Source organism: Stegostoma tigrinum, chromosome 38 (assembly GCF_030684315.1).
Source record: "Stegostoma tigrinum isolate sSteTig4 chromosome 38, sSteTig4.hap1, whole genome shotgun sequence".
In the NCBI taxonomy this organism is placed as follows: Eukaryota; Metazoa; Chordata; class Chondrichthyes; order Orectolobiformes; family Stegostomatidae; genus Stegostoma; species Stegostoma tigrinum.
Window position 1 is genome coordinate 24,352,610 of NC_081391.1, and position 8,778 is coordinate 24,361,387.

The following is an 8,778-nucleotide window of genomic DNA, read 5'->3' on the forward strand; positions in this document are numbered from 1 at the left end:
GCCTGGCAGCAAAACCAGAACAGAAGATCGTCAGCGAGTTGGACAGAGATCAGATGGGATTAGATTGGGTTTTACTGTCACAGATACTCAAGCACAGGGATACCGGAGTACAAGGAAGAGTGTTCAAACATTGCACCATCTTAGGTACAAGGTACCCAGGAACAAAATATGAAGTTAAAAAGTACAAAGCTAAAGAAATAAGTTAAATGTTCAACATTACAGTCCTCCTCTAGCCATGGGGCTACAGTCACTCCACACTGGGCTTTATCCCCTCACTGGGCTTGATCTCTCCGCAAAGCCCCCCACCTCCTGCAATGGGTTCGATCTCCCCCCCACTGGGCTCAATCTCCCCGTACCCCCAACCCATGGGCTCGATCTCTCCCCACCCACCCCCCCCCCCCCCTCCCCCGCACTGGTCTCGATCTCTACCTCCTCCGGGCTCGATCTCCCTTCACCCCCTCAAAAGGACTCAATCTCTCCCTGTATACCCCCACCCCACTGGGCTCAATCTCCCTACCACCCCACCCCAGCCTCCCGCATTGGGCACGATCTCTCGATCCTTGTGCCTCTGCAACATCATCTTTAATAGTGGATTCGAAAATCTTAGCAACAGCCGAGGTCAGGCTCACCAGCCTACAGTTCCCTGTCTTCTGACTCCCTCCCTTCTTAAACAGGGGTGTTACATTAGCCATTTTCCAGTCCTATGGGACTCTCCCTGACTCCAGTGTTTCCCGAAAGATCACCACTAATGTCTCCTCTACCTCCCCAGCTATCTCCTTCAGAACTCTGGGATGTGGTCTATCCTGGTCACGGTGATTTATCCACCTTCAGACCTTACAGCTTCCCCAGCGCCTTCTCCTTAGTGATGGTCACTACACTCCCCTCTGTCCCCCTGAACTCTCCTGAAGTTCTGGTGCGCTGCTGATATCTTCCTCTGTGAAAACTGATGCAAACTACCTCTTCAGTTCCTCTGCCGTTTCTTCGTTCCATATTACTATTTCTCCAGCCTCATTTTCCAGTGACCCAGTATCGAGCCTTGCCTCTCTCTCTTACCGTTTTGCAAATGTCTTTTATATTATCAGTGGTGAGTGGGGTTCCACAGGGCTCTGTCCTTGGGCCTCTACTGTTTGTAATTTTTATTAATGACTTGGACGAGGGGATTGAAGGATGCGTCAGCAAGTTTGCAGACGACACAAAGGTCGGAGGTGTCATTGACAGTGTAGAGGGCTGTTGTAGGCTGCAGCGGGACATTGACAGGATGCAGAGATGGGCTGAGAGGTGGCAGATGGAGTTCAACCTGGATAAATGCGAGGTGATGCATTTTGGAAGGTCGAATTTGAAAGCTGAGTACAGGATTAAGGATAGGATACTTGGCAGCGTGGAGGAACAGAGGGATCTTGGTGTGCAGATACATAGATCCCTTAAAATGGCCACCCAAGTGGACAGGGTTGTTAAGAAAGCATATGGTGTTTTGGCTTTCATTAACAGGGGGATTGAGTTTAAGAGTCGTGAGATCTTGTTGCAGCTCTATAAAACTTTGGTTAGACCGCACTTGGAATACTGCGTCCAGTTCTGGGCGCCCTATTATAGGAAAGATGTGGATGCTTTGGAGAGGGTTCAGAGGAGGTTTACCAGGATGCTGCCTGGACTGGAGGGCTTATCTTATGAAGAGAGGTTGCCTGAGCTCGGTCTCTTTTCATTGGAGAAAAGGAGGAGGAGAGGGGACCTAATTGAGGTATACAAGATAATGAGAGGCATAGATAGAGTTGATAGCCAGAGACTATTTCCCAGGGCAGAAATGGCTAGCACGAGGGGTCATAGTTTTAAGCTGGTTGGTGGAAAGTATAGAGGGGATGTCAGAGGCAGGTTCTTTACGCAGTGAGTTGTGAGAGCATGGAATGCGTTGCCAGCAGCAGTTGTGGAAGCAAGGTCATTGGGGTCATTTAAGAGACTGCTGGACATGTATATGGTCACAGAAATTTGAGGGTGCATACATGAGGATCAATGGTCGGCACAACATTGTGGGCTGAAGGGCCTGTTCTGTGCTGTACTGTTCTATGTTCTATGTTCTATGTTCTATTATTAACTAGTTTACCCTCATATTTCACCTCTTCCTCCCTTATTCCTGTTTTCGTTGTCCCCTGCTGGTTTTTAAAGGCTCCCCAATCCTCTGGCCTCCCACTAATCTTCACCACATTGTGTGCTTTCCCTTTTGTGTTTATGCTGTCCCTGACTCCCCTTGTCAGCCATGGTTGCCTTGTCCTCCCCTCGGTATGTTTCTGCTTCCTTGGGATTAATTTCTGCTGTGCCTCGTCAATTATCCCCCAAAATCTCCTGCCCTTACTGCTCCACCATCTTCCCTTCCAATCAACTCTGGCCAGCTCCTCCCTCATATCTTTGTAGTTACCTTTACTCAAATGTAACACCGTGACTTCTGATTCCAGCTTCTTCCTCTCAAACTGCCGGGTCAATGCTATCAGATAATGGTCACTGCCCCCAGGGGGTTCCTTCACCTTCACCTCCCTAATCAGGTCTGTCTCATTACACATCACCAATTTCAGTGTTGCCTAATTCCTAATGGGGTCTACCATAAGCTGCTCCAAAAATACATTTTGAAGATATTCCACAAATAGCTTTTTTTGAGTTCCACTACCAACCTGATTTTCGCAGTCTATCTGCACATTGAAGTCCCCCATGATGAGTGTAATAGTGCCTTTCTTACGTGCCTTTCCATCTCCTAATTTATTTTCTGTCCCACATCCTGACTACTGCTAGGCCTGTACACAAATCCCGTCATGGTGTGTTTTCCCTTTGCCGTTCCTGAACTCTACCCACACTGATTCTACACCTTCTGATCCAATAATGCCTCTTGCTATCGATTTAAACTCATTTCTTTCTAAAAAGGTAACCCTGCCCCTCTCCTCACCTGCCCATCCTTTCGATAGGATGTGTATCCTTGGATATATAGTTCCCAGAGCTGATTCCCTTGCAGCCACATCTCTGTGATACCCACAACATCAAACCTGCCAATTTCAATCTGCGCTAAAGGCCCATTTCCCTTGTTTTGTATACCGTGTACTCTTTCAAAATGCATTCACAGCACAGAGGCATCACTGGCTTGCCAACATCTACTGCCCATCCCTAACCGCCCAGATGTCAAGTCTGAGTAAACCACATTGCTTTGGGCCATGTGTAGGTCAGACTAGGTAGAGACATGAGATTTCTTCCCCTAAAGGATGTCAGTGACCACATGGGTTTTGTTCTGGTTTCATGGTCATCATTAAACTCTTAATTCCAGATTTTTAAATGAATCCAAATTCCACTATTTGCCAAAGCAGGATTCAAACTAGGATTTCCTGATCATTACTGGGTCTCTCGATTACTGACAAAAACAGAAGCTGCTGGAAAAACTCAGCTGGCAGCATCTGTGAAGAGAATTCAGAATTAAAGTTTCGCGTTCCGTGACCCTTCCTCAGAACTGAATTAACGGTCTAGCAATAACACCACCAGACTGTTGCCAGCCCCTCAACACCCACCGTGTTGCATTGACTGGCCCCTTCTCATAATGTCCCCATACCTGATGTGCCTGAAGTTAGATTCCTGGCCCCCTCCATACTCTGCCCTAATGCTTGTTCTAGAAACTTTTTAATAACATTTTCTGAGCCCTCCTCCTCTTTAACTTTTTCCATAATTTTCCATACAACTGAGCCCTTCCCCCAACTATTTATTTCAAAGCCCTGTCCAAAACTTTATTGACTGGGAACACTATAGTTCGAGTACTATAGATGGGTCAGTTTTTGTCCAGAGTGTGCAGGAGGGCTTCCTGACACAGTATGTAGATAGGCCAACAAGGGGCGAAGCCACATTAGATTTGATACTGGGCAATGAGCCCGGCCAGGTGTTAGATTTGGAAGTAGATGAGCACTTTGGTGATAGCGATCACAATTCTGTTATGTTTACTTTAGTGATGGAAAGGGATAGGTGTATACCACTGGGCAAGAGTTATAGCTGGGGGAAAGGCAATACGATGAGATTAGGCAAGATTTAGGGAGCATAGGATGGGGAAGGAAACTGCAGGGGATGGGCACATTAGAAATGTGGACCTTCTTCAAGGAAAAGCTCCTGTGTGTCCTAGATAAGTATGTACCTGTCAGGCAGGGAGAAAGCTGTAGATCGTGGGAGCCGTGGTTTACAAAGGAGGTGGAATCTCTGGCCAAGAGGAAGAAAAAGGCTTATGTTAGGATGAGATGTGAAGGCTCTGTTTGGGCACTTGAGGGCTACGAGGTAGCCAGGAAAGCCCTAAAGAGAAAGCTCAGGAGAGCCAGGAGGAGACATGAGAAGTTGTTGACGGATAGGATCAGGGTAAACCCTAAGGCTTTCTACAGGTATTTAAGGAATAAAAGAATGACGAAAGTAAGATTAGGCCCAATCAAGGATAGTAGTGGTAAGTTGTGTGTGGAGTCAGATGAGATAGGGGAAGCACTAAATGAATATTTTTCAACAGTATTCACTCTAGAAAACGACAATGTTGTCGAGGAGAATACTGAGATACAGGCTACTAGACCAGGTGGGATTGAGGCTCACAAGGAAGAGGTATTAGAAATCCTTCAGAGGGTGAAGATAGATAAGTCCCTTGGGCCGGATGGAATTTATCCTCGGATCCTCTGGGAAGCCAGGGAGGAGATTGCCGAGCCTTTGGCATTGACCTTTAACTCACCATTGTCTACAGGAGTAGAGCCAGATGACTGGAGGATAGCAAATGTGGTTCCCCTGTTCAAGAAGGGGAGTAGAGACACCCCTGGTAATTATAGACCAGTGAGCCTTACCTCAGTTGTTGGTAAAGTGTTGGAAAAGGTTATAAGGGATAAGATTTATAATCGTATAGAAAAGAATAAATTGATTAGGGATAGTCAGCACGGTTTTGTGAAGGGAAGGTCGTGCCTCACAAACCTTATTGAGTTCTTTGAGAAGGTGACCAAACAGGTAGATGAGAGTAAACCGGTTGATGTGGTGTATATGGATTTCAGCAAGGTGTTCGATAAGGTTCCCCACAATAGGCTATTGTACAAAATGCGGAGGAATGGGATTGTGGGAGATATAGCAGTTTGGATCGGAAATTGGCTTGCTGAAAGAAGATAGAGGGTGGTAGTTGATGGGAAATGTTCATCCTGGAGACCAGTGACTCGTGGTGTACCGCAAGGGTTGGTGTTGGGTCCACTGCTGTTTGTCATTTTTATAAATGACCTGGATGAGGGCGTAGAAGGATGGGTTAGTAAATTTGCAGACGACACTAAGGTCGGTGGAATTGTGGATAGTGACGACGGATGCTGTAGGTTGCAGAGAGACATAGATAAGCTGCAGAGCTGGCCTGAGAGGTGGCAAATGGAGTTTAATGCAGACAAATGTGAGGTGATGCACTCTGGTAGGAGTAACCAGAAGGCAAAGTACAGGGCTAATGGTAAGATTCTTAGTAGTGTAGATGAGCAGAGAGATCTTGATGTCCATGTACACAGATCCTTGAAAGTTGCCACCCAGGTTGACAGGGCTGTTAAGAAGGCATACAGTGTTTTAGCTTTTATTAATAGAGGGATCGAGTTCCAGAACCAAGAGGTTATGGTGAAGCTGTACAAAACTCTGGTGCGGCCGCACTTGGAGTATTGCGTACAGTTCTGGTCACCGCAATATAAGAAGGATGTGGGAGCTTTGGAAAGGGTGCAGAGGAGATTTACTAGGATGTTGCCTGGTATGGAGGGAAGGTCTTACGAGGAAAGGCTGAGGGACTTGAGGCTGTTTTCATTAGAGAGAAGAAGATTGAGAGGTGACTTAATTGAAACATATAAAATAATCAGAGGGTTAGATAGGGTGGATAGGGAGAGCCTTTTTCCTAGGATGGTGACGGCGAGCACAAGGGGACATAGCTTTAAATTGAGGCGTGAAAGATATAGGACAGATGTCAGAGGTAGTTTCTTTACTCAGAGAGTAGTAAGGGAATGGAACGCTTTGCCTGCAACGGTAGTAGATTCGCCAACTTTAGGTACATTTAAGTCGTCATTGGATAAGCATATGGACGTACATGGATTAGTGTAGGTTAGATGGGCTTCAGATCGGTATGACAGGTCGGCACAACATCGAGGGCCGAAGGGCCTGTACTGTGCTGTAATGTTCTATGTTCTATGTTCTAAAACCAACAGCACTGCAGATGCTGTAAATCAGGAACAAAAACAGAAGTCGCTGGAAAAGCTCAGCAGGTCTGGCAGCATCTGTGAAGGAAAAAACAAAGTTAACATTTCAGATCTGGTGACCCTTCCTCAGAATGGCTCTGAGGAAGGATCACTAGACCCTTGCGCTTAACTCTGATTTTCTCTCCGCAGATGCTGCCAGACCTGCTGAGCTTTTCCAGCAACTTCTGTTTTTGTATAAACAGCTTTAATTGTGCAATTCACCAGGTGTGAGGTCCTAGTGTGATTCAGTTGGAGACTGGCCCATCACAACAGCTCCTCGCTTCCCCAGTACTGGAGCCAATATCCCATGAATTCAAACCCATTTCTCCTGCACCAATCCTTCAACCAGCCATTTACCTCTTTCATCTGTTGACTTTGTGCCAATTTGCTGGTGGCTCAGGCAGTAATCCAGACATTATTATCTTTTTGTTTCTGCTTTTTAATTCGGCCCCTAGCTGCTCATTTTCCAACTAGCTTGACCTCGTGCTCTCAGTTTCCTTTGCTCTGATTTGAGACCCTAGTTTCATAAGGAACCATATCACATTCAAACTTCATACAGTCAGAGAGTCATACAGCATGGAAATAGACTCTTTGGCAGCATCTGTGGGGAGAGATCAGAGTGGACATTTCGGGTCGAGTGACCCTTCCTCAGAACGTAGCAGTCTCAAATTTGATCTATTCAAGGCTGAGATAGACAGAGTTTTAATCAGCGAGGGAATGAAGGGTTATAGGGAAAAGGCAGGAAAGTGAAGTTGGAGAATGATCCGATCAGTTATGGTCTCATTGAAAAGCAGAGCGGACTTGTAGAGTCACAGAGTCATAAGGATTCACAGATCGGCCCAACCAGTCCAGGCTGAACATAATCCCAAACAAAACTAGTCCCACCTGCCTGCTCCTGGCCCATATCCCTCCAAACCTTTCCTCGTCATGTATCTATCCAAATGTCTTTTAAATGCTGTAACTGTAGCCACATCCACCACTTCCTCTGGAAGTTTATTCCACACACGAACCACCCTCTGTGTAAACAATTTCCCCCATGTCTTTTTTAAATCTCTCTCCTCTCACCTTAAAATATGCCCATTAGTCTTGAAATCCCCCATCCCAGGGTAAATATAACTACCATTAACTCCATCTGCACCCCTCATGCTTTTATAAACTTCTACCAGCTCCGCAGAACAATTGAATTCTGCTCCTGTTGGGGCTGTGGGCTAGTGAAGGCGGACCCCTCACAGTGAGAAAGGGAGATATTCTGTGTGTGTTTAATTCCCCTGGTCAGGGACAGAGAGATAGAATTGAATCCTCGCCCAGCTCCACAGCTGACTGATCTCCTGCACCCGGTGAATGGATGCTCGCTACTACAGCTGGCCCACCCTGCTGTAATCCCTTTCCATCTTGATTCGGGGTGCCCATTCCAATTTGATCTCCTATATGGCTGCTTTCATTTCCCTTCTTTCTCGCCCTTTCTATCTCTCTCCACCCCCACAATCCGTGGCATCCAGCCAAATGCGGGAGAGATTGGTGAGAGTGACAGGAGGCTACAGCAATTCATTAAAGAGGTCTCACTGCATCAATTAACTCGGGGGCTGTGTGAACACAACAGCAGCTCAGTCCCTTGGGAACATTTTGATGCCGTGCCCCCACTGCCAGGCTGGGCATGGATGGGGAGAGCCGTACATTTCAATCCTGGAACAACACCCCCTCCCAACCCCAGGTGCTGGGTATCGTTGTTGTTGGCTTATTTATTTATTTCATTTTAAACACACCCCCCCCCGGCCACCTCATCCCCGGTTGCTTCTGCAATCTGGTGCTCTTGGTGTAACGCCTATGGTTGGCGGGGCCAGTCTCACACCTTACCTCGTGCGGATACAGCAATACAGTAGAGTGAATAGGCCACTCAGCCCGCATGCCCCCCTTCCTCACCTGCCATTTGCAGCTGGCCCCTGTTCTTAACCTCTACCTCCCTGCCAGATACTAAAAACCTGCCCATTCCCAGATATATTCACCAGGGGCCACTCCGCCAGCTTGTGGGGGGTAGAGAATTCTAGCCGTTTGGTGCCCCCCCCGCAAAAATTACTCCTCATCCAGCTCATTCCAAAACGGTCTGCCCCTTAATAGCTGGAACGGCCCACAATTTGGTCGAGTTCTTGTGAATAAACCAAAACTAAAATCGCGGAATCCGTACAGCGTGGAAGCAAGACATTTGGCCCAACAAGTCTACGCCAACCCTCTGAAGGCCATCCCACCTATCCCAGTAACCCTACATTTCCCATGGTCAATCCACGCTAACCTGCACATCTTTGGACTGTGGGAGGAAACCAGAAGGACCCGGAGGAAACCCACGCAGACACGGGGAGAATGTGCAAACTCCACACAGACAGTTACCTGAGATCTTCTCAATGTGAAACCAGTGCTGAATAATAATTTCTTGCTCCACACACCCCTGCCTCATCCCTTCAACTCTCCTGAATATGGAGCTGAGGCTCACTGGCACCTCCTCCATTCTCCAACAGCCAGTATAAAATCCTAGGCTATTCAACCATGTGGGGAAGCTCATTTG